We start from the raw sequence: 25,177 nt of genomic DNA, 5'->3' as shown, positions 1-25,177 counted from the left end.
GAATTAAATTTCCAGTAGGGGGTTTGAACCTCATAGAAAGGATCTCTGGCTACTTGTGTCTGAGGAATCCCAAATAAGATGAAACCTATCATGTACTTCCTTCTAGTGATCTATGTGGGGAAAAATACCATACATGAAACACATAATGTAAAAAAAAAAAACATTGGTGCCAGACAAGTCTCATGTTCTTCATCAATCACCAGTCAGGATGTTGGTTGGGACCATGTCAATATGTTTCCAATCCAAGTACCCCATCTTATGGGAGGTAGAGAGTGTGCCATTTCCATGGAAGCTCATGTCCTGTGGAACACTCTTCTCCCTGGAGTTCAGCAGGCCACTAGCATTCCATAAAGCACTTGAATAAATTTGAATTGTAACTTAATTATTTTATGAACAATTTGTAATGCATCTATTGCCTCCTTTTCCATTGGCTTTCTTAATTTGGTGAATGGGAATTTTATTTTTTTCCAGTTTCATTTTCTGGAAATGTGTATTAACTTTCAACCAACAGCATATTTTTGTCATGGAAATTATCATGAAAAAAATTCTAAACTTGGCTTGGTAGGATCCTGTAATAAAGTTTTTATAGGACATAAATAATTAAGTGTTGCAAGTTTAGAATTCAACTAGTATTGGTCTGCTACTGGAACTCTCAAATAGAAATAAAATCATTCCAGATGCATTCAGAGTACTTGAGCTTCTTGCTTTAATGTCATTATAAATGCAATTAAATCCTGATCAAAGATTGTACTTTGCCAAGCAGAGACCTAAGGTAATAGTTCAATATTTCAACATGATTTGTTATAAGTGATTTTCTAAAGCTGGACATGCAAAGAAAGCTTCTTTAATATTTTATTCTCTAATGTTAAGTTTTACTTTTGCTTTCAAAAGTAAACAGTGCTACCTGTTTAGTCTCAACCCAGATCAAACAATGTATTTTGCAAAGCTGGAATGATCTTTGTGTTAGTGGTTAGTGACAGTGTTAAAATGCATGCTAAATGATGCTGCAGAATACAGCATACTTTGTGTAACACAAACAAACTTTCTTTTCAAATTCTACATTTAAAAAAGCAAGTTTGGTAGAATTATTAAAAGAAGCAGAACATTAAGCTTATGTTCTATCAAATGTTAACAGTATTTATTGTGTCTGTGCAACAAAGTACCAAGATAAAGGCTTTAAATCAGCACCAGAAAATCCTGTTAATAAGGAAGAGGAAAATTATTAACAAAATTCTTGTTAATAAGGAAGACAAAAAGGAAAATATATGTTACTGTGAAAGTCCGAAATCTGGTGAATGTCGACATTCACATAGTCGCTTGGTGTATGTCTGAAATATATACCCTTATCCTCTCGACACCCTTACCCTAATACCCTTATCCTGTCGACACCTCAGCTCCTCGCTTCCTTTTAAGCGTCTTCCATTCGCGGACTTCTTTTTTTTTTAAACCTGCGATCCTGCGCGGTTAGAACGAGTAGTTTCCAGGACCGCGAATTGAAAAGCAAAAGTAAAGCGTTACACTGACTCGTTATATATATGTCACCGTGAAAGACCGAAATTGTTATGTGTCGACATTCACTGGTGAATGTCGACATTCACCAATTTCAGTCTTTCATTCACCGGTAAATGTCGACATTCACCAATTTCGGTCTTTCACGGTGACACATACACTAAAACTATATACAATAGGATGAATCTTCTTTCATGGATTCTGATCTCAAAATTGAGAATGAACTAATTCTGTGGCTTCCCAATGTAAGTTTTCTAGCCTCTGTTTAATAATTAATTCAGTTTTTCTCTGCATTTTTTTGGCTTATAACTAAGGCCCAATTATAAAATAGTATTGGGACAAGTATTGATTTATGCTTTGTCCTGGCTGGCTTCCATTATTTTCTATTACCTATTAGAGAAGCAAGAATCAGACAGCTAAGTAGGAATTGATCCTAATGTTTATTCTGACTTGCAAATTTTGGAATATGTGGCATATTCTTGTTGTAGTTGTGTATCAGAATGTATACAGCAGGACATCTAATGTATAATCAGCTACATTTCTCCATGCCACATTTCCAGTTCAAGTTCTGAAGTCCATTCATTACATTTTAGGAAACAACATGCTTACATGAAAAAGTGTCTACAACAGTGTCCCCAGGTGAGTTCATTCTTGCTCTTACCCCTTTCACAGCTGCTGTTACTTACAAAGCCCTTAACAACAGCGGTCTGTATAGAATTTACATTCTTGCACATATCATTTAATATTTGGCATCCCTGAGTCAAATTTCTTCCCTATTTAGTCTAATAGATGTAAAACATGATGTAGACATTTACTCATAAAAGGTGACTGAAACCAGCTGTGCATTCACAGACTATTAGATAAAGCCAAATATTTAAAATTCATTCTGCCTGTTATAATGGGAATTTCACACGTGTTATGGTAACAAACACATACAAGCTTGCTCTTCATGTAACTTATTGTGAGAAGCCAAAACCAAACCAGCTTCTTTAACAGGTCTAAAAGCACCTGTATACAACCAAAGACAAAATATTAAATTGTTTGCATGGGTGAAATAACTATGCAATTATAACTGTACAGTCTGAAATGTATTAGAAAAAGGATAGGCTAAAAATACTGTAAACAGTGTTTGTTGAAAAGTATTACAAAATACAAATGTAGCACATTCTGGGAGAGTTCAAGAAAAAGTAATAATTCAACAAAAATTTTAGGGCAAGAATATTTTTTTAAGAAAAGGCCAGCACCCACAGTTCACTAAAATAGATAATTCATATTTTATAAATAGCTGTCACTAAAACCTTGCATATTATATCTGTTTGTAATAAATGTTATACTTTAGGCCAAGCTGAAATCAAATATATTTTATCTATTTTTTTTCATCAATACCAAAAAATGTCCTATTTTGTTGACTTTAAAAAAAAAATTAAGGCACTGAACGAAAATGCCAAAACTTTCAAGTCCATTGAAAGATTATGTTCCAAAATTGATAATGTAAAAAAACCAATAGTTCCCAGCCTAAATAGAACCATTATATTGACATGTCTCAGTCACCCAAGGTCATTAGGCACAAGTTTCTGGTAACTCAGAAATATTCTGAGAGTGTCTATAGAGTTGAAATCCTGGAACCTAGTTATATAAAGGTCTATATTCTTTGGTTTTGGGTAAGCATTTGACTGTTGTAGTTGGATTTCATTGGCTGAAATAAAGATTTTAAAAATAATTAACTCATATCTGAGAAATATAAAGTAAGAGCTGAATTAATGTGTCTGGAGATCTGTTACTTATTGCCTTATTCAGATATGAAATCTGGCAGGTTAATTGCTATCTTCTACTCCTATTACTACAAGAAGAAAGCTGTTATCTAGAGACAGATCCTCTGGCAACCCCACTGCCAATCAAGTCACCAATACCCTTCTTCAGAATCAGAACCAAGTAGTAACCCAGATTGACCAGTTAGTCTAGATCAGGGCTGTCAAACTCAAGGCCTGGGATTGAATCCGGCCCACAAGGGGCTTAGATCTGATATGCAGAGCCACCCTGGAAACAGCAAGGGACTGGCCCATGGTGCCTCCGCCAGTAAAAATGGAGTTTGGGAGAACTGCATGTTGCCCTCCTGAACTGCATGTTGCTTCAAGAGATGAACTGGGATGAAAGAAGCTTCATTGACCAGTTCAGATAGTAACTATCGGATTAAGTGTCAGAAGAATTCTTTCATCAAGATACTTGAGAGAGTATAACAGTGTTAACCTGAGGCTCTTTAGGCATCAGTGTTACTCTCTAAATCAGATGTCATCCTGAGACACATATTTTAAATCTAATTTCCTCAAACAAGGTTGACTGAGCCTTCCATCCTTCCAATGTCGGTAAAATGAAGACCCAGATTGTTGGGAGCAATATGCTGACTCTGTAAACTGCTTAGAGAGGGCTGTAAAGCACTGTGAAGTGGTATATAAGTCGAAGTGTTATTGCTATTTATATTTAACGTCATACATGCTAATTTAGAAGAAAAATTATACCAGAAAATAACAAACAATGAACTCTTAATGGATATGATTGTTACATAATTTTTACCTGCTTGCACTCATTTTAAAAATATATTCAAAATATAGACCAAGGGAATTTCTGAATGCTGCTTTGGTTCAATCTGATTTGATCCATGGAAATTAATCAGATAACATTAATAATTAACTGGGGTAAAAATGTATTTTCAGATTTTATTCCTCTTGGCTGTGCTGAAATTAATCATGTTCAATGAATTATATGAATATTATGTTTAAAAACAAGTCTACAAAAAGTATGTGAAAAGGTTTTTTTTTAAATTTACGTAGTGCCAATGTGCATGTCTTTAAATGGAACAAAACAAAGACATAATTCAAGACAATTAATTTTTGTTGGCAGAGGTAGAATTATTATAGCACTATAAGTATATGAGTTCAGCAATCTGAGTAATGGGTAATATTTCCAAATTGCTGCAACACTGTAAAGACTGTTCGTATCATTGCAAAAGTCCAAATCTATATTGTTTTTATGGAGAATCTGGCCTAGAAATTAATAACTAAAACCTTCTGCCTAAATTCAAAAGTCATAATATAAAATCACATAATGGGAGCCTATCAGGTTTAATCACAGATATCATCAAAGTAATCAACTGAAGAATACACAGGAATAACAAAATTAACAAGACATATCCAGAATAGAATTTAACCAGAATGACTTCTATATACACAATGCATCACGCAGCAACTCAAATTCCAATATAGTATGGTTTCTAACAGCGGAGGGTTGTCCAAGTATTTATAAATAATACAAATCAGTGAGAGTATAAAGAAGAAAGTTATAAATAAAATACCTACTTTTCCAAGCAGTTTCTTTATTCTCTCTGTTTTCCTTTTTGTTTTGTTTTTTGGTAAATTTTCATATTCACTAATAAATAATAATCCTGTGGAGACTTCAGAATTAAGCACTAAGCTAAAGATAGAAACCATTTTTATATTGTAAAATATAATAATTAAAATTATAAAATCCACTCATTTTGTAATTGTCTACCAATGCGATACTTGGCTTTAATTATACAAATTCGGGATAAAAAGGTGTCTTTATAGGATTGATTGAATAGTCTTTTAATCTGTTTTTCATTCTCTAACCCCTTGTCCCCAGTTCCTTCAGCTTAATATTTCACCCATGTAAGTTTCCAGAAAGGGACATGATGGCTCAGTGGCTAAGACGCTGAGCTTGTTGATCAGAAAGGTTGGCAGGTCAGTGGTTTGAATCCCCAGCACTGCATAATGGAGTGAGTTCCCATTACTTGACTCAGCTTCTGCCAACCTAGCAGTGTGAAAGCACATAAAAAATGCAAGTAGAAAAATAGGGACCACCTTTGGTGGGAAGGTATCGGTGTTCTGTGTACCTTCAGTGTTTAGTCATGCCAGCCACATGACCACAGAGACGTCTTTGGATGGTGCTGGCTCTTCGGCTTTGAAACAGAGATGAGCACCACCCCCTAGAGTTGGGAACGACTTTACCTAAGTTGCTAGATAGCCCTTTTTATATCTCCACTTTAATCTGGATCTGACATAGCATTAAGATTTTTATATTTCTTTTTGCCTTTTAAGATTTTGTACTTCAAACGCATCCACACATCCTGTTCAATACAAAGCATATAAGACAATGCAAAGTCAAAGCCAAAGCAAAATATGGTTTCTGCCCAGACATGCCAGAATATGTAACTTTGCATTAGTTACAATGCAGCTTTACATATTCCTAGAAATATGTCCAGACTTATAATTGATTTCCCTTTGCAGGACATACTTTGATCATGCTCAGAATACTTGCACTGGGCATGTCCAAACAGAAGTCTTTCTACTCCCACCCCCTTCTGCTAAAATTTGTGCTGGACAGAAATTGCTTTTATGGTTTTCAAGCAAAAAACAAACACTACTCCATTTTCTTGCATACAGAGAACCTTTACTGACACCATCACATGTAATATTTCCATAGATTATGATATTAAACTATATTTTAATATTGCTACATATTCTTTTCCAGTTCATTTTTTCCAGTTCTCCTTTCTTATTTCTTGTTAATTTCCTCACCTCATCTAGGAGCACTCGTTTTGGAAGGGATTTATGGAGATACTTGTTAACATAGCAATAACCACATCTTTCACTCTGCTACTGGCTGTCAACAGCTGTCCTGAACTGGTGCTTGGTGATTCAAACTCAGCTGCCATTCAACACAGAATAATCTCTACAAAAAGATAGGTGGGATTTTGCCATTTTCCAGAGAGGTAAAAATCTTGTGGTACTTCTCATTAGGGATGGAGCCATAAAACCCAAGACCTTTGTTGCCTTCAGGTCTTAATTCTATATTTAAGGTAAGTAGGGAGCATTTCTAGAATAAACCACAATTCTTTCCACAGGGCATTGAGTTTGCTCCAAAAATAAGCATAGAATGTGATGTGACCTTGTTCAGTGAGAACTAAATTACATCAAGTTCCATACTATACTAAAAGCAGTGACTGGGAACAATGGTGGAATGATCAAGAATAAATACAATGAACTGAAATAGAATCCTAATTTTTAAAATGTACAGGATGAGAGTGGGTAATTTCCAAGGTCTGGAAGTTGTTCTCGATGGGATTGTAAACCCGCAGAAAGAAGTCATGTATATACTGAGAATTCCTAGATATATTGTTGTTATTAGTCTTTGTGGCCAATAATGTTTATTACCAGCTTTGGTATCTTCTATTGCATTTGTTTCCTATTCACTTCCATTTTATTATGTTTCTTTTATAATTATTTTAATTTATTGATCTTTATTGCATAGTTTATGTTCTGTAATCTGCAAAATACCTTTGTAGCAGGCTTACTCCAGAAACAAACTTCCCTGCAAAATATCTTATAAATATATTATTCTTGCTAAATTTTAAAAGAATATTTCATTACCATCTCATTTTGCCCACTTTCACCAATGATTCAGAAATACATTCTGAATGCACTGTGCCTTAACTTCCAGATAAGTCATAACTGACTGAAGATGTATCTTAACACTGGACATAATGACCACTATGAAGAATGAAGGACCTGTGAGTAGACCAGTTCTTTGGAATCTCTGGGAAAGAGGGAGAATGGAAGCCCACCCAGGAGTGCTGTGAATGTAAGTTAAGGGATCATAAAACAGGACTCCAGCTTGGGTTTAAGTGCCAAGGGCTTAAATTTCTCTCAGCAGTGGCAGTACTTTAATATGGACACTAAGCAGCTAAAGTCACTTTCTAATCACACTTTAAAAATATTTGTGGATATTAGAGACTATTCAAATGAAAAGCTTGAGTTTTCTTTTCTTCTTTGAATTTGAGAAATTTTAAATGGACACTTAAGAATTTAAAACAATATACAATGGGCAAAAAAGCCTCAAAAATATTATTTATAAAACTTTTAAATGAATTAAGAGATTAAAGAAATTTGGATTTTTTTTAAATTTGATTTTAAAATGAAGTATATAATCAAGAAATATACCTGCGGAAAATGACTGAAACAGAACTAAACCCAATTTAGGAAACAAGGCTTGATGAAAGTCACAAAAGACAAATCAAGAAAAGGATCTAAACATAGGAAACCTGTGACAAATCCTTGATCATGCCTCCTTATGGCATTTACAGTTTTGGTTGGTGAAAGCTTTCACATCTCCTCTTGAATGCCAAAGATTGATGAAAAATCAAGTCCTGTGGTGACCTTGTTAAAGGTCATGATGGTGAAGAACTGGAAGAAGGAATGTCAAATTGATCAGGGTTAAACTATTTGTATGATATTTCTGATAACTTCTCATGAACATTTTGCTGTATGTACCAGGACTGAAAATCCAATTTGTGCATTGCACATAACGAAAATTAGGAAGTTTGTTTTTTTATTTGTAAGTTTAAAAGAGTGTGGAATAGTATTCAATATGGTGAAGTTGGAAGCCACTTCTTTATTCTTCTTTCTTTTCTTTGCTCTTCTAATTTTTTCTATTTTTTCTTTTCTCTGCACTTTCTAAACTTTAACTTTTTCTTCTAATTTAATTTGCATTAATTTTTACTGTATTTACTAAAAACCTCAATAATTATTAATAAAAAAACTCGAATGTATCAACCCTTGTTTCAGATGTCTTCTTCATGTAAAGATTCTAGCAATCTTTTTGGAATCATCCCAATGAACCATCCCAATGAAATTCATTGGAAGCTTCCAATTAATGGCAGCATTTTGATGGGTGCAATAAACCTATTTTTCTTTTTCTAAAATATTTCAAGCCACACTAAATAAAAGGAGCTCACAATTCTGCCTTCATCCATTCTAACCACTACACTGCCTCTCTGCCATATTCTCTGAGGCTTCCAGACCCTAAAAACAGATTTTAAAAAGTGGAATCCCAGTTGCAAAATGACTGATACAGAACATGGATGATAATCTGACTGCTCTTGGCCCAATTCATGCCACCCACCCCTGTCCTAGCCTTGGAATTTGAATGGCCAGTCTTTTTTGAAAATCTGAGTGCCACACCAGATTGCACTAAAGATGACAGTCCCTATTGATGGTAGGCCTAAAAACCAGAGATTATGGTGTCATGCAACACCAGGCAATATATGAGTCATTCAGCCCCTTTGAAAGCCTCTCACATCTGGCTGGCAGTGAATGGGGCCACTGTGAAACCATTTTCTCTTGTCGTACCTGGTTCCTCGTGTTTCAATTACAAGTTTTCAATGAAGGAGTTAGGGGAGTCTGGGGAATTATGGCTATAGTTCACACAAGCTGTTAAACAAAGGCAGCCCTGTTCCTCATTAGGGTCCTGCACTTAATTAGGAAGTGAGCTTGTTGATGGCTAGCTGCTTTGAAAGAATCAGTCGTTTGCAGCAGAACAGTTTAGCAGTGAGTTTATTTCAGTGAAATCTTACCCAATGGCCAGCAGAGAGATGTCTTTGTATTACCTAATTCCTTATAGCCATTGGCTTGACAGGAAAAGATGAGGAAGAGCTTAGACTGTTTTCTTTTACAGTCAGAACTGACAAGGGAACCGCGTTAGAAAGGGAAACATCACTGCATCAGATGGTTAATTGTTTTAGTAACACTACATTGCAGCATAAATGCTTCCAGATATCACCATGGTGCCAATTTTATTACTTTTGGCTTAGAGTTCAAGGTCAAATCACTTATATGTCTGAGAGTTTATCACATTATGTTTGGAAAGTGTTGATTTTACTGGTTTCTAAGATAAAGTAATGCTTTCAGTCCAGATAGGCTGAAGAATGTCTCTTTTGGAAGAATGACTATCAACAAGACTGAGAATGGGGTGGAATAGGATCAGTTTATGCTAAAAGATGTTTCCCTACAGAGAAAATCCTTCTCGTAATTACATTCCTCTCAAAATGCCTTTTAAAACCCTTCCCAATTATAATACACCTCAGACATTAAACTGTTCAAGCTGTCCAGAGGCATTTTCGCTAAGAGTAATTAAGGATTTCCTTTCTCAATACATGATAGTGTGCCCTACTGTAATAGTAAACCTATCAGTCAAGTTTAACATTAGGCATTTCAAATGTGTGAATCCAATTCACTTTGGATTATATTAGCATATTCCTGGATCAGGAGTTCCTGTGTTCAGTCACTCAAACCCTGGTAATCTCATGCTTGAATTACTGCGATGTGTTCAACATGGGGCTACCCTTGAAAAGTCTATGGGAGCTTGAACTGGCGCAGAATGCAGCTGCATAGGCAATTCTTAGGCAATCTCAGGGTGCCCGTGTTACGTTGTTGTTCCATGAACTACTTTGGCTGCCAGTTTGCTTCTATGTCCAATTCAGTGTGTTGGTTATCACTTTTAAAGTCCTTCATGACATGGGTCAGGCTTTTTGGGAAACTAGCTCATCCCTAAGGAATTTGCCCACCCCATCCTGTCAGCAGAAAGAGCATGCTGCAGTCCCTGTCGGTTAAGGAATTCCAGCTGTCCAAGTCCCAAAGAAGAGCCATTTCAGCCATCACTCCTGTCTCTGGAATACTTTGCCCCCCCCCCCCACCAGTCAGATCCACTCCTGTCCCGTTGACCTTCTGAATGTCCTGAAGACATGGCTATGACAACATTAACACCAGATGTATCTGTAATTGGCCAACCAACTGCACTCACCTTAATGGATGAAGCTGCATCTATATGGACCTTAATGGATAAAGCTGCATCTATATAGAGAGAACTATGCAGTGAGTTACTCCAAGATTCTGTCCTAGGCCCAATACTCTTTGATATCTGCATCAATGATTTAGACATGGGGACAGAAGTGGAACTCATCAGATGACACCAAGCTGGCAGGAATAGCCCACACTCCAGAAGATAGGCTCAAGATACAGAAGGATTTTGACAGACTTGAACACTGAGCCTTACCTAACAAAATAAAATTCAATAGTGAGAAAAGTAAAGTTCTACAATTAGGTCTCTAGACTAGCCAAAGCCAAAGCCTGCAACTGTTCTTCACATGTTTTTGTCTCCAGGCCCTTAATCGTCCTAGTTGGTCTTCTTTATACTTTTTCCAAAATCTCAACATCATTTTTTGTAATGTGGTGACCAAATCTGAATGCAGTATTACAGGCGTGGTCTAATTAAGGATTTATAAAGTAATAACTATTCTATGCATCTGTTTATGTAAACAAGGATTGTATTAGCATTTTTGGCTGTTGCTGCAATTATCAAATTATTACATTTCCTTAAGGGATGTTCGTATGGTCTCCAGACTATCTAAAACTCCTTGATAGGAAAGAAAGAGAGAGAGAGAAAGATATTTTATTTTTCATTCCTTATGTAAGTAATATAAGTAATCCTTATATTTAAATACAATCACTATATTCAGTTTTGCATTTAATTTTCTTTTATTCAAGAAATGCATCCCTTTTGTATACAGTATTGATATGTAACCAATGGAATCACATGAGCAGCAGAAATATATTCAATAGTACAGGAGATTCTATTTCTATCTTTCAACCTGCATACCTCCAAATCTTCTCTAGACAGAGTTAAGTTATTCCTTGTAGTAAAAGTGGGAAGTGCAGGGGGGCTAGAAAGAGTGGAGGGCACAAAGGGAGCCTTAAAAGCAGTCTTAGGTGTGTCGAAATATCTTTTTCTTGCTGCACTAGCATTAAGAATAAATTAATAATTGGTGGCAACAGCCAGAAGCTTCAGACCTTTTGCTAATTCACTGCATCACTAACCATTTGGCCTGCCTGCAATAGAAACATGAAAAAGAACATCAATGTGAGAAGAGAGAAAGTTGATATAGGACAATGAGAAGAAGAAAACAGCTCTTGAGTTTTCTTTGGTAGGCTGAACATGAAATGAATCATTTGTCTTTGGAAGCAAAATTGGCAGGATTTAAATTTGAGAGTTCATGCTGTTATAAGTTAATAGTTTTGTGCCCCATCCAGTTCCTCAGCTATAAAATATATCTAATATCAAACTGTACATTAATTATTGCAGTGGTGTCAGTTTACAATTATCAAATATTAGGAGAATGATATGCTACATGCTTTATTCTGTGATATTGTTTCAGGACATAGTGGGGCTATAGTAAAACGATCAACTATTAAAAAAGCAATGATAGTAATACAGAATTCTGAATGTTTTCTATTTCTTCCCATAGTAATGTCCACAATTTACTTTGCATGCAATAATGTTTTGAACAGAGCTGGTATTCAGCAGGTTCTGACCAGTTCTGGAGAACCAGTAGTGGAAATTTTGAGTCGTTTGGAGAACTGGTAAATACCACGTCTGACTGGCCCCGCTCCATCTATTCTCTGCCTGCTGAGTCCCAGATGATTGGCTGGGTCTTCTTCTGTTGCCCTGCACAGGAGAATGGAGCAGGAAAGCAGGTTAGTGGGGTGAGGAAGGAATGGGGATTTTACAGTATCCTTGCCCTGGAGGGGGGGGGAAATGGAAATTTTACAGTATCCTTCCCCCAGGAGTGGGGAGAGAATGGAAATTTTATAGTAACCTTCCCCTGGAATGGGGAAGGAATGGTGATTTTATATATCCTTCTCCTGGAATGGGGAGGGAATGGAGATTTTACAGTATCCTTCCCCTGTCATGCCCACCAAGCCACACCCACCAAGCCACACCATGCCCACCAAGCCATGCCCACATAACCAGTAGTTAAAAAAAAATAGAATCCCACCACTGGTTTTGAATATATGTACACAGAGGTTCTGCTTCAGATGTATATAGCTTAAAACAATATGAAAACACAAAAAATGTGGTCTTATATCATTAGGTGTAGTCTTTGAGTTTTTACAAACAGAAATATTAAGCACACACACACACACACACACACACACAATTTTCCAAGCTCAGAATCTTACAAAAGCAAACCTATGTATTATCATTCATTTAATCAATTAATCTATATAGCTGCCCTTCTCATGTTTACACTAGATGGCTTCTAATTAAACAAATAAAATACCTAGGATACACAAAATGAGACCTATAACAGTCAGATATTATCCAACCAATTAACTACATCACAGTAGCCTCAGGCTTGGGAAGTTTAATCATATTTGTAGTTTAATCATGCTATCTGATTTACATGAATATGTACAAAACTGCAGTTTAAAAGTACATTATGCACAGGGTGTATATGAATAATTTCATTTCCAATAGAGCAACAGCTGACAATTTGATGCTTTTCAGCATATGGCAGACTTCCTATCCCATCAGACTTATTGTTTTACAAAAAATATTTTGATTTCAGTAAATGGAAAGGAAATATGCTCAAAGCAAAGTCTCCTCCAACATCATCTTTATTTACAAGAAAGTTTGTAGACATCACACATCTGACTATACACTGTAGTAGTCATTTTCTAAATAGACATATAGCCTGGCTAGGGTAACTAGATATCCAGGACTATATCAAAAAATCTAGATTAAAAAAAAAAGTTTGCCATGTCCATCCTAATGCTCTGGCAGACTTATATTTTATCCACCATTTTTGTCTGGTGTATTTCCCATTTGTTTCCTCTAGGGTTACCATCTTTGCACTGCAAATGCCTGGATGACCTCTAGATGACATCATAGAATTAGAGATGTCTACATTTCACTGTTTTCATCTACCAATTATTTTTATTTTGCTATCCCAGTATTATTTATTTTGTCATACTAACATGGTGATCTATCTCACAGACAAATGACTCCAGGCAGCTTACATCAAAGCTAAAAACAATAAAGACAAAAAAATTAATATTATAGTGAGACCCAATTTGATCTAGTGATTAAGGCACTGGCTGGAAATGAAAAGTCAGTGAGCTCTAGTCCCACCTTAAGTATGAAAGGCAATTGGGTGACTTTGGGCCATTTACTCTCTCTCTAAGCCCACAGTGTCAACTTTGGGTGACAAGCTGGTCAGTCAATTCCTGTTGCAAACTACGCATCAATACTCAGTTGATCAAAAGAAAGCAAATTATGCAATTGTGAGGGGAAAGCTAGGAAGGTAAAATATTATTATTAAAAAGTTTAAAATTATAAAAAAACGCAAAATGAAAAAATAACAAATATACATTGGGCAACATCATTTGATCATTTGAATCTTCCTGAAGCTGGGATTGGAGCTGCTGGATAGAAGGGGGGTGAGTCACAGAGACAAAGAGACTGAGGTGGAGGCCCTTAAACTCCATATCATTTGAATCTTCCTGAAGCTGGGATTGGAGCTGCTAGATAGAAGGGGGGTGAGTCACAGAGACAAAGAGACTGAGGTGGGGGCCCTTAAACTCCATATCATTTGAATATTCCTGAAGCTGGGATTGGAGCTGCTAGATAGAAGGGGGGTGAGTCACAGAGACAAAGAGACTGAGGTGGGGGCCCTTAAACTCCATATCATTTGAACCTTCCTGAAGCTGGGATTGGAGCTGCTGGATAGAAGGGGGGGTGAGTCACAGAGACAAAGAGACTGAGGTGGGGGCCCTTAAACTCCATATCATTTGAAACTTCCTGAAGCTGGGATTGGAGCTGCTGGATAGAAGGGGGGTGAGTCACAGAGACAAAGAGACTGAGGTGGGGGTCCGTGCGCCTAATGGCACGCAAATCATATATCTATAAACCAAAAATAGCAATAATACATTCTGGATTAGTGTGCTTGAGATTGTGATTTTATTTTATTTCAAAATTGTCTGAAACGGTATAGGGTTTCCTGCCTAGGCAGGGGGTTGGACTACAAGACCTCCAAGGTCCCTTCCAACTCTACTATTGTATTGTATTGTAACATACAGGTGTTAATTACACCAGAGCCATCTTAATATTTCACCAGTCCCCTGGGATGCTTGGTGACCAATCAATTTTTCATGGACTTCCATGAAGTTAAAAGGGATGAAGTCAGCCTCACTTTGGGAAAAAGAATCATCAATAAAGCAGAGATCATAGCAGAAAAGGCTATAGGATTTACCAACTGAACCTCCCTAGCTGATTACCCTTCCAACATCTAAATGTATCTCCAAAGGAGTCTGGGTAGGAAGCAAGTCAGTGGTGGGCTCCAAATAATTTAACAACCGGTTCACCTAGTGACTGGTTGGGTGGGAGTGGCTTGTGGAGTCATGTGACTGGGTGAGTGTGGCCAACTTGATGTCACTCGCAGCAAGGTGGGGCGGCGCAAGGGGGCCAATGCTGCAGACAGGGTGATTTCCTATGTACTATTCTGAGCCCCTTTCCCCCCCCCCCTTCCTCCCCCCTTGGGCTGACAAAATAAAAGCCCATTTAAAAATCGTGCCTGCCTGCCTGCCTGCCGAGCACGCCTGGTGCATGCTGGCAAAAGGATGCTGGGTGGGAGGGGGGAGAGAAAGGCCGATGGAAACATCCCATTTTCCGCCTCCATTGGGCTGCCTGTGCCGCACTCACACTGGATGGGGAGGAGGGGGGAGAAAAAAGCCCACTTGGTCCATATGTACTCACCAGCACGACAGAAAATCTCTCTTCCAGCTTGCCAGTTTAGGCATTGGGAGCTTGGGGAATAGATTATGCGCCTTGAACTCCATCTGCTGCTGCTCCAAGCTCAGAGCCTGGCTGCAGCCAATCATTTCTTCCAGCGTCTTTCCTTTGTACATGTGTGTGAATAAGTGGAAATAGTTTAGCATTCTTTACTATTACGATAAGTTGTTAATGGGAGGTAACATTTAGGTGTTAAGAAAAGTCACTCACGGCTGCAATGCTGTGTTCCATTCTTCTTTCTTAGTGTATTTTAATGGTCATCCTATCCATGGCAATTATCTTCTGAAAACTATTACCACATACCCCCAGGACTCCAAGTTTGCCTACAGGCTGGCTCTTGCACGAGAGTTTCTGTGTATAATGTAATAATTTGCAAAGTATTTAAAAAGCTGAAATCAAAGCAGATTGATTTGATTTGATTGAAAGAAGGTTTTCCCTTATAAGTCCACAAGATACATTGGCTGAATTAAGTTTTAACTGGAATTATTTAAGTTACTTAAATAGATTATATGGTAGGGTTTTTTTTTTCTGTTCATTGCATCAATAAGAATAAAAAAAATCAAAATGTTAGCTATGGCAAATTTGGAACAGTTGGATTTTATGAATAGGGCTCAGGACAAATGCCAAGTACTGATCAAAAGGAACAGGCCAGCAGCATTGTTTAATGAAATGCTGATGGTTTGCTCCTCTTGAATTCACTATGGTTTACCAAGGAACTCTTCGGATAAATTGACTGTGATGAGTCTGAAAGGTTAATTTTCTGATACTTCCAATATTGCCCCAATCAAAATATAGAACTTGCCATTTATTTATTTATTTATTTATTTATTTATTTATTTATTTATTTATTTATTTATTTATTTATTTATTTATTTATTTATTATTTAATTATTTATTTAATTATTTATTTAATTATTTATTTAATTATTTATTTAATTATTTATTTATTTACGTAAATGTCTGTAGTCCACTCACTAGCTTAAGGATCTCAAGAGTTATGATCCATAAAATATAAAAGATAATGTCCTAAAGTAAATAAAGGTAAAAAATTAATTACAACAACATTAATCATAATGGAATAATTGAAAGACAAAAAGTTTTACAAGGGATGGTAAAGCACCACGCAGCCAAGCAATAGCTGTTAAATCCCAAACATAAGCAAGAAAAACCTGTTGTTCACTTGAAAAGCAAATATTATTGGAACCAAAAGCAATGCAAGATTGAAAGATGTGGGGAGACCTGGCCCATAGAATCGCCAAGAGTTGGACACAACTGAATGGATAATACCATCTTCATTATCACCGGAACCAGAGGAATAGTCCAAAACAGAGGGGTGCAACAAAGGAGGCACTGAAGAAGATTTTTCCTAATGCCAGAAAGACACTTTGAAAGATCAGCAAAACAGGAAGGTAAAAACAGGCGGCTCCTTTGGGACAGGTATAATATAATCTCTAAAAAGTCAGTCTAGTCAGTAGCCCTGCTGACACATTCTAGTCAAGCTGCATCTTCAAGTCTTTTTCAAAAGACACATAAAGAAATAATCTAATTGGGTTATTAGATCATGGGTGAATGAACATATTGTAGCTTTTAAGTATAAATTCCTTATGTTTATTTTGTATGGGAAAGGGAGAAAATGGTTTTGGAAGAGAGTCTATAATTGAGGCAGTAGGTTTTTATGAACAGTTCAATACAGTAGGAGTAGTCAGCCAAAAGAATAGCCTTAAATAGCCAAATGTTCTCCCAACCATCAAGACTATTTGGGCGTCAAGTGAAGGAAATAAATCTGGGTCTCTGTTTTGCAAAATTGTTTAAGAATTTGAGAGGAGATTAAGAATATTTCCTAGAGTGTAGATATCAGTTTCTGTCCAGCCAGCATAGTCCGTGATCAGGACTGATGTAGTTATAGTTTGAAACATCTGGGACAAGACTCCCATACATAGGTGGTATTTAGCCAGTTCTGACAGGTTCTGGAAAAACAGTAGTGGAAATTTTGAGTAGTTCAGAGAACCAGCAAGTAGGCTGGCCCCACCCCCACTAACTCCCAGCCTCCCAGCTGATCTTCTTTTGTTGCTCTGAACAGGAGAACAGAATTGGGAACCAGGTTAGTGGGGTGGGAAGGGAATGGGGATTTCGCAGTATCCCTCCCCTGCCACGCCCACAAAGCCACACCACACCCACAAAGCCACACCACACCCACAAAGCCACACCACACCCACAAAACCACACCCACAGAACAGGTAGTAAAATAATTTGAATCTCACCACTGCTACCGTATACTAATGACATATCCATTATCCAAATTTAAATGATTTTAAATCATTCATACCATCACCTTTGCAGCAGAGTAGAATATTTGCAAGGTTGGGGAAATGCCAAAGTTCCCCAAATTTGAAAATAAAAGAAAACCAGCTTCAGACAAAAAAGCAAAGACCAAGCTATATAATGTCATTGCGTAAAGAATATTGGTAGATTGTTGGAAGAGAAAATTGAAAACTGAGCAATAGAAGGGAACATGGCAAGAGAATGGAGGATGGCTGAGCAACTTGAACAGGCACTCTCCATTTTGAACTATATTAGTGCAATTCTCACTTGTTTTCACATATTTCACAGCAGCAGAAACCTAAAATGGTCCAGACGGGCCCTTTTGACAGCTAGCCTCTGTCAGTTCCATCACTTTAATGACTAAATCTGATTTTTTTCATTCACCTTCATGATTCTTTACTTTTACTTGTGTGCTTTACAGATTATATGTGAGAAAGATCCTCTAACGGCAACAGAACAGGTAAGATTGTAGCCTCAGTTGTTTATACTTTCAATAACTGGATTTACAAATGCAGCAAATGTGAATGAATACTTCAGAATCTTGTTAAGCAATGGTGTAATTAGCTTAAGTTTATCCTTACTGTGACACTAACCATGGTCCAATGCCCTAGCATTCATCAGGGGATTTGTCCAGTGTTGCATGGTTTTTGGCACTGATCAATTTCATCATGTTGTGAACCATAGCATGAATGGGAAATTTGATCTTCTTTCACCAAACAAACAGCATCATCTTCCTCATCAGATTTGTTTAAGAGTTTTCAGCCATGTGAGATGGAGACTTGGACTTTTGCCATTGGACCTCACATGATGCTGCCTAGATGAGAATGGCACACACGTCACTCTCTGGGTAAGCTTCCAGTGATGCCAGTTTATCTACCCCAGTAAATCAATATGCCATACTAGCCTCAGGCTCTTTTTTTCATGCTGAGAACTTAATAACTGGCTAAAATTCAAATAATCTCTTGAAAATGTATTCAGGTGTTATAGAGCAGAAAAAGCTAGCAATACAAGTTATTAAAAAGGAGAGATTAGGTATTTAAAATAGCATGCTAATATGATTATTGTGGTAATTATGATGACATACATGGATATATTGAATTAGGACTGAGAAGAATCAGTGTCAAATCCTTTGATCTTGAATCTGGAGTTAACTTTCATCTTAACTCCTAAAAGGTTATTTGTGAGTACAAAATTGGGTGCACAATTTTGAATGAACCACAATAGTTGCCTTTAATGTTTGACATACGTGAATGATACAATATAGTCTGTTTCGTCAAATCATTTATTCAAAGTCTCTTTCATGAACAGTTTGTTATTCTAATTTAATATTCTTTCTTTAAAAGTTACAACTGAAACTCATCTAAGAAACTTCTCTTTTTTTGCAAGATTTTCTATATTATTAAATAGATGGGAATTCAGTAAGGCAAAAGGTGAGATGTTAATTGCATATGCTGTGTGTTTGATTAGGGATAATAAGGGCTTTCTCTAATATTGAGTTCTTCCCATTCAGAACTTGAGATCTGGCAACCGGAGATATCAGAGATGTGATTAAAGGAATGGCATGAAAATAAGGGGGGTGGAATTTACAAGGGGAGTGGGGACATGAACTGACATGTTTCACAGCAAAATAATTTTGCTGTAAATTTTAGGCCAGTTACCATAATAATATAGTCAATTGTACTTCTTTACAAATAATGTGGTATTTACTTTTCAAGGAGGTCAATGGAGCATAGGATGTACAATTTTTTAAAAGAATGAATACATTTAAATTTTATTCTTTTAATCTAATTTAATTTCATTTTTAATTTATCCATGCCCTGAAGTTTGCTAGCAGTGCCAATATTTTAATGAGTCAACATAAGAGCAAGACCCAAATTTATTTCCTAAAAACAAAATTGTAACTCTACTCTCAAAGGCAGTTTCAGGGAGACAGAAAGAAATCTGGCTCTTCAACAAAAGCAGTCATTGTGTTTCAGATTCTCCTTTGTTCTGGATTATAGTAAATAGTTTCATATGGAAATATCTAGTTTCTAAAATTAATGGTTAGATCCATATTGATAAGTCTGCACAAGTTTTTTTTAAATGCTAAGTTTCCTATTTCCATCTATACTGTAGCTTGCTTTAGGACAAATTTGCATGGCAAGATAGTAGTATATACCTAACAGCTTAAACAGCTGTTTTGTCTACTCTGAGACCATATCTAATGATGTCATTATTGAACATATACAACTGTACAGAAGTGAGCCTGATTTGCTTTTAGAATAATGCAATCCAGCAGTAGGCTAAAAGTAATTAAGGCAGGGCTGGTAGCCACCTTGGACCCTATACATACAAAAATCCTCTAACTCAATCTTCAGTGTTTTAAAACAAACCTAGTTAAGGACCAGCACAGAAGTACGGAATAATCCAGCATTGCCTGAAGTATCTTAATGTGTGGTGTGGGAGGGAAACAAGGGTATAGGGCAGAGGTGGTATTCAGCAGGTTCTGACCAGTTCTGGAGAACCAGTAGTGGAAATTTTGAGTAGTTTGGAGAACTGGTAAATACCACTTCTGACTGGCCCTGCCCCCATCTATTCTCTGCCTCCTTAATTCCAGGTTATCAGGAGGGAATGGGGATTTTGCAGTAACCTTTCCCTGGAGTGGGGAGGGAACGGAGATTTTACAGTATCCTTCCCCTGCCATGCCCACCAAGCCATGCCCACAGAACCGGTAATAAAAAAAATTGAATCCCACCGCTGGCGTAGGGGCCACTTCAGTTGATACAGACTAGAGTGATTGCCGCAAAGAGATACTAAAATCTCCAAGTCTTTGCTGTCAGCTAGGAGTTGTTCAGAGGATTTATTTTTTAGCTCAGGTCTGCTCTAATTTATGACACAAAATTGCTGGTGCCACATTATCCCACAAGAGAAAATCCAGAACTGCCACTGCTTCTGTTCCCTTCTAAAAGTGCCTTCTAGGACTGCAAATTTGAGATTCCAAATCAGCTTTGCTCCCTCAAATGAAATTATTAGCTCTTTAATAGATGTTGGGACACCAGTTAAAAGGCTTCACCTGGTGTAATGGTATATAGGAATGATCTTGGGTGATAGGAGGAAGAGCCACCTTTTAGACATCCATCATGCAAAAGATATCTCAGCTCCCAGAAAGGCAAGTGGTGTAGGAAGCACCTCAGAAGAGAGCTCCCTAGTTTTGGGGGAAATGAAAATAAAGGAGGGGACAAACATTTGCAGACTTGCAAGATTCTATTACTGTAACCCTTCAATAACAATAGTCTCACTATTCATAGTTTGTGCTTCTTGGTCTGGATGAGGGGTGGGCTGCTATGGATTTGCCCGGGTCTGGGAGAACCTGTAGCTAACATTATGGCAGTGACGTGCGGTCAGGGGAGGCAAGGGAGGCAGAGCCTCACCTCTCTTCATGAAATAATAGTATATAATATTATATACTATATATATATATAATATTATAATATTATACATCCGTCCGGGCGTGCCCGGGTGCTGCGGAGGGCGGAGGCAGAAATGTTGTCGGTGCTCCCGGATGACGAAGGCACGAAAGCAACAGTCGACAGTCGCTTTTGTGCCTTCGTCATCCGGAAACGCCGACATTTCTGCCTCCGCAGCTCCCGGGCGCGCACGGACGGAGGTAGGCAGAATGGCGCCGAGCCAGTCCGCGAGCGAGCGACCGAGGATCAGGCTGCCTCACTCGCTCTTTCATCCGCCCGGATCGCCTCGGTGTCGCTGTGGCTACCTCCGTCCGTGCGCACCCGGGAGCTGCAGAGGGCGGAGGCAGAAATGTCGGCGTTTCCGGATGACATCATCCGGGAGCGCCGACAACATTTCTGCCTCCGCCCTCCACAGCTCCCAGGCGTGCACGGACGGAGGTAGCCACAGCGACACCGAGGTGATCCGGGCGGATGAAAGAGCGAGCGAGGCAGCCCGATCCTCAGTCGCTCGCCCGCCAGATCGCTTCGGCGCCGTTCTGCCTACCTCCATCCGTACGCGCCCGAGAGCTGCGGAGGGCGGAGGCAGAAATGTTGTCGGCGCTCCCGGATGACATCATCCGGAAACGCCGACATTTCTGCCTCCGCCCTCCGCAGTTCCCGGGCACGCACGGATGGAGGTAGGCAGAATGGCGCCGAGGCGATCGGGCGGACGAAAGAGCGAGCGAGGCAGCCTGATCCTCGGTTGCTCGCCCGCCAGACTGGCTCGGCGCCATTCTGCCTACCTCCATCCGTGCGCGCCCGGGAGCTGCGGTGGGCGGAGGCAGAAATGTGTGCCTCCAGCACACGTGGTCCCATTCCCCGCCTTCCTGATGACGTCACCAGCCTCACCAGCCATTAACCTCACCGCACGTCACTGCATTATGGCCAGTTTGAAGAACCACCAAATGCCACCACTGGCTGTCCCCACCCATCCCACCCTGCCCTGCCGCTCCCAGGAGTCTCCTCGTGGCCCATTTTGGTTGTGAGGTAAGTGCAGGGCCCACACGGAGGGGGAAAAACAGGCCTCCTGGAAGTTCCAGAAGGCCAGAAATGGGCCCCTGGGAGGCAGTTTTCACCCTCCCAGAGGCTTGAGGAAAGACTCTGAAGCCTTGGGAAGGCAAAAATGCTCCCCCTCCCACCATGGTGCAGGAGGCCAACTAGGACACACCCACCATGGCCACACCCACCCAGCAACCAGACAGAGAATCCATTGTTGAAATTTTTGAAGCCCATCCGATATGGGCTATATTGAAGAGCTAACACTTGGGCCTGAAATAGCTCTGCTTCTGTACACAAAATCCAGATGGAACATTGGAATCTGGAAGAAGTTAAAAATTAAAGCCATTCCAAACTCCAAACAAGGGTCAATAAACTTTATTATAATTTGATGGGATGGCTTCTTGCCAGCCTGCTTCCAGATAAGAGATACAGAATTATCATTTATCATTCAGATGCCAATCCTAAAATAACTATTATAAGAAATAAGAAAAATTCTTCTGTGTCCCTTTCTTTCATTCTTTTTGCTAAGTATTAATGAATAATCCTTCTTACATTTGTCAAGCCACTAAGTTTCCTTATGTGAGGTTTTTTCCCCCCCTCTCCCGTCCCTCCACCATTAGGAAGGGGGGAAAAACCTTGCCAACCTCACCGAAATGTGAGACAATTCATCTGTGAGTGAATCTGTGTTCTGAATGTTCTACCAAATTATGTTTTTTCTCTTGAGGTATTTAAGACAAAACTCAAGAGACACTTCTGCAAGATGGCTTAAATGGTTTTTCTGCCTATTGCAGTAGATTGAACTAGATCAGTGATGGCTAATTATTTTGTCATTGCGTGCCGAAAGCATGCACATACGCACATCCACACCTATAATGCAATGTGCACGCGCCACCCCCACACAACCCACCCCCATGTGAATGCACGTGCAACCCCCACCCCATGCATGAGTTAGTGACCACCCCGCACTCCCCCATCCCCAGTGCATGCGCCCCGCCCTTCCCTTGACCATTTTTGGTTTCCAAGTTCTTGCAGGAGGCTTTCCAGGCCCAAAATGGGGCACATTTTTTCACCAACCTGGAAACCAAAAGGGGCACAGGGGGCCTGTGTACACCCCCTGTGGCCTGATTTGGGTCTGGAAGACCTCCTGCACCTACCTGGAAGCTAAAACGGGGCACAGGGATGCTGTGCAAGGCCCCAAAATGCAATGCAAGCATCCCCAATGCATGCTCTCTGCCTCTGTGCATGCACATGCATGTCTACTGCATGCATCCCGCCCCATATGCATGCATGGCAGAGACCCAAAGACCAGCTGGCTGGTGGGGGGCATGCGCCCAAGCCCAGTGGAACTGGGCTGGGGTGACGGCTGGCATGCCCACAGAGAGGGCTCTGTGTGCCACCTATGGCAAGCGTGCCATAGGTTCACCATAATGGGACTAGATGATTCTTATGATTCCTTACAATTCTACAATTCTATGATTTCATGTTACATATTTTAATGCCACTTCAATAGCACCAAGCTAATCTGGCTCAATTGGAAACTGTACAATTGTACAATTGTTTGGGATAACAATCACAGAGTTACTGCTAAACGTTTCCCCATGCAAAAAAGCTGAGGTTCAACTAGTTTATCACATTCACTTCACACACCCACACCCAACATGTTTTGTGATCTCTAACTTCTTATTAAGAGCCAGTGTGAACAAGTGGCTAAGGTGGTGGACTGGAAGCAATGAAACCTCAGTTCTAGTGCATCGTTAGGTATAGAACTGGGCCACTAGATTAGATATTCTTAGGAGGACAGCAATAGCAAATTACTCCAGAAACTGTTGCCTACAAAAACACATGGATTTGTTCATGAAGTCACCAGGACTCAGGCCTTAGTCAATAACTCCTGCTTATGAATATGAATCAAATGAACATCAAACATTGAAATAGGTAGAAAAAAGTTTGGGCAATTCTCTGTTGACTTTATCCATACAAAATTGTTTTCCATTAATCAGACAGCATTGTCATTTGGCAATCATTACTGTTTAAGAAAAGCCAGACTTGTTTCATAAACTTCTTAATATCTCTTTTGTATCTTAAAAGCCTCTCTTTGATTATTATGCATGGTGTTAATTTAAACCACATAAAATGCACAATAAAAGAAAGACCAAAATTAACTTATCACTCAGAAGGAATTAATTTCTTCTGCTTTTATGAAGTATTGTATTACTGTACAATTGACAAGTACAGCATGTTCCTTTTTGACTGCTTTATGAAGAACTGTTTGGGATCATGAGCTCAAAATGTGGAGCAAGTACTCATTTTTAATTCACTTTAGTGTTCGGGACGATGTAAAATAAGAACACAAAGACATGCATAATTAAAAAAAGATTAAAAACTATGAATCTGATTGCACTTAACCCTAAATTTACTACACTTAGATAATGAGATTAGTATACTTCACAAACTCCACAAACTCCAATACTCTGCCTCCTCCTTTGGGAAGTCAATGCTATAAGAGGATTCTCCTTCAAGAAGGAGAAATGCATTTGTTCACAAATCATTATGACTTTTGTTTAGCTAAGATGACTTATACAAAGAAATAACAAAAAAAATCAGGTATAGAATGTTCTGTAAAAATCTTTGTTTCCATCAGAACACAATTTAAAAATGTATTTGTTTAGTTTTACTTTAAATATGTTTTTGTTTTAGGCATTTTTTTAAAAAAATACCTCTTTCACCATTATATTTCATAGGAAACATCCATAAGTAAAAACATCCTAGTCCAGGAAATCCTATATGCAACCTCAGTTCTTGCTCTTTAAAATCTGTTAAGAGGATCACTTTGTGTTCCCTTTGACTAGTTAATTGTATTTTAATTTAGTAATTGCAAACAGGTCCTAGTGTCTTTGCTTTCCCACAAGCATAATAAATATTAATGTACTTGCAAACTCCAGATGCAGTGGTAGGAATTTGACTCACAGATAATGTCTCCCAGTAATGCTTCACTCAGATGATCTGGGTTGAATTTGGTCTTGCAGAAGATGCAATATGCTGGTTATTGTTTCTACAAGCAAAATGTACTTGGTGAACTTCTGTTTTTTTAAAATGCTGTTAGCTCTTTTATTTCAAAACTTGAAATCTAGTGTCACCCAGCATCTGTTCTGCTTCTAAGCAAATATTTCTAAACAACAGATTTACTATCTTTTTAAATGAAAAGAATATTGTAGATTCAGAGATTTCAAATTTTGCAAGATGTTTTGCAGGATTGCCATCAACAATGCCTTTTAAGTCTATACCTAGGCAGAGTTATGTATAGCATCCTTGCTTTATAGGCAAATTTTAAAATAAAAAATCCAGAATTTCTCCAGGGAATGTCTAATTTTAATGGGACCATA

Source organism: Natrix helvetica (genome assembly GCF_964273705.1).
Source record: "Natrix helvetica genome assembly, chromosome: 2".
Taxonomy (NCBI): domain Eukaryota; kingdom Metazoa; phylum Chordata; class Lepidosauria; order Squamata; family Natricidae; genus Natrix; species Natrix helvetica.
The sequence above is the reverse complement of the archived record's forward strand: the minus strand, read 5'-3'. Positions refer to the sequence as shown.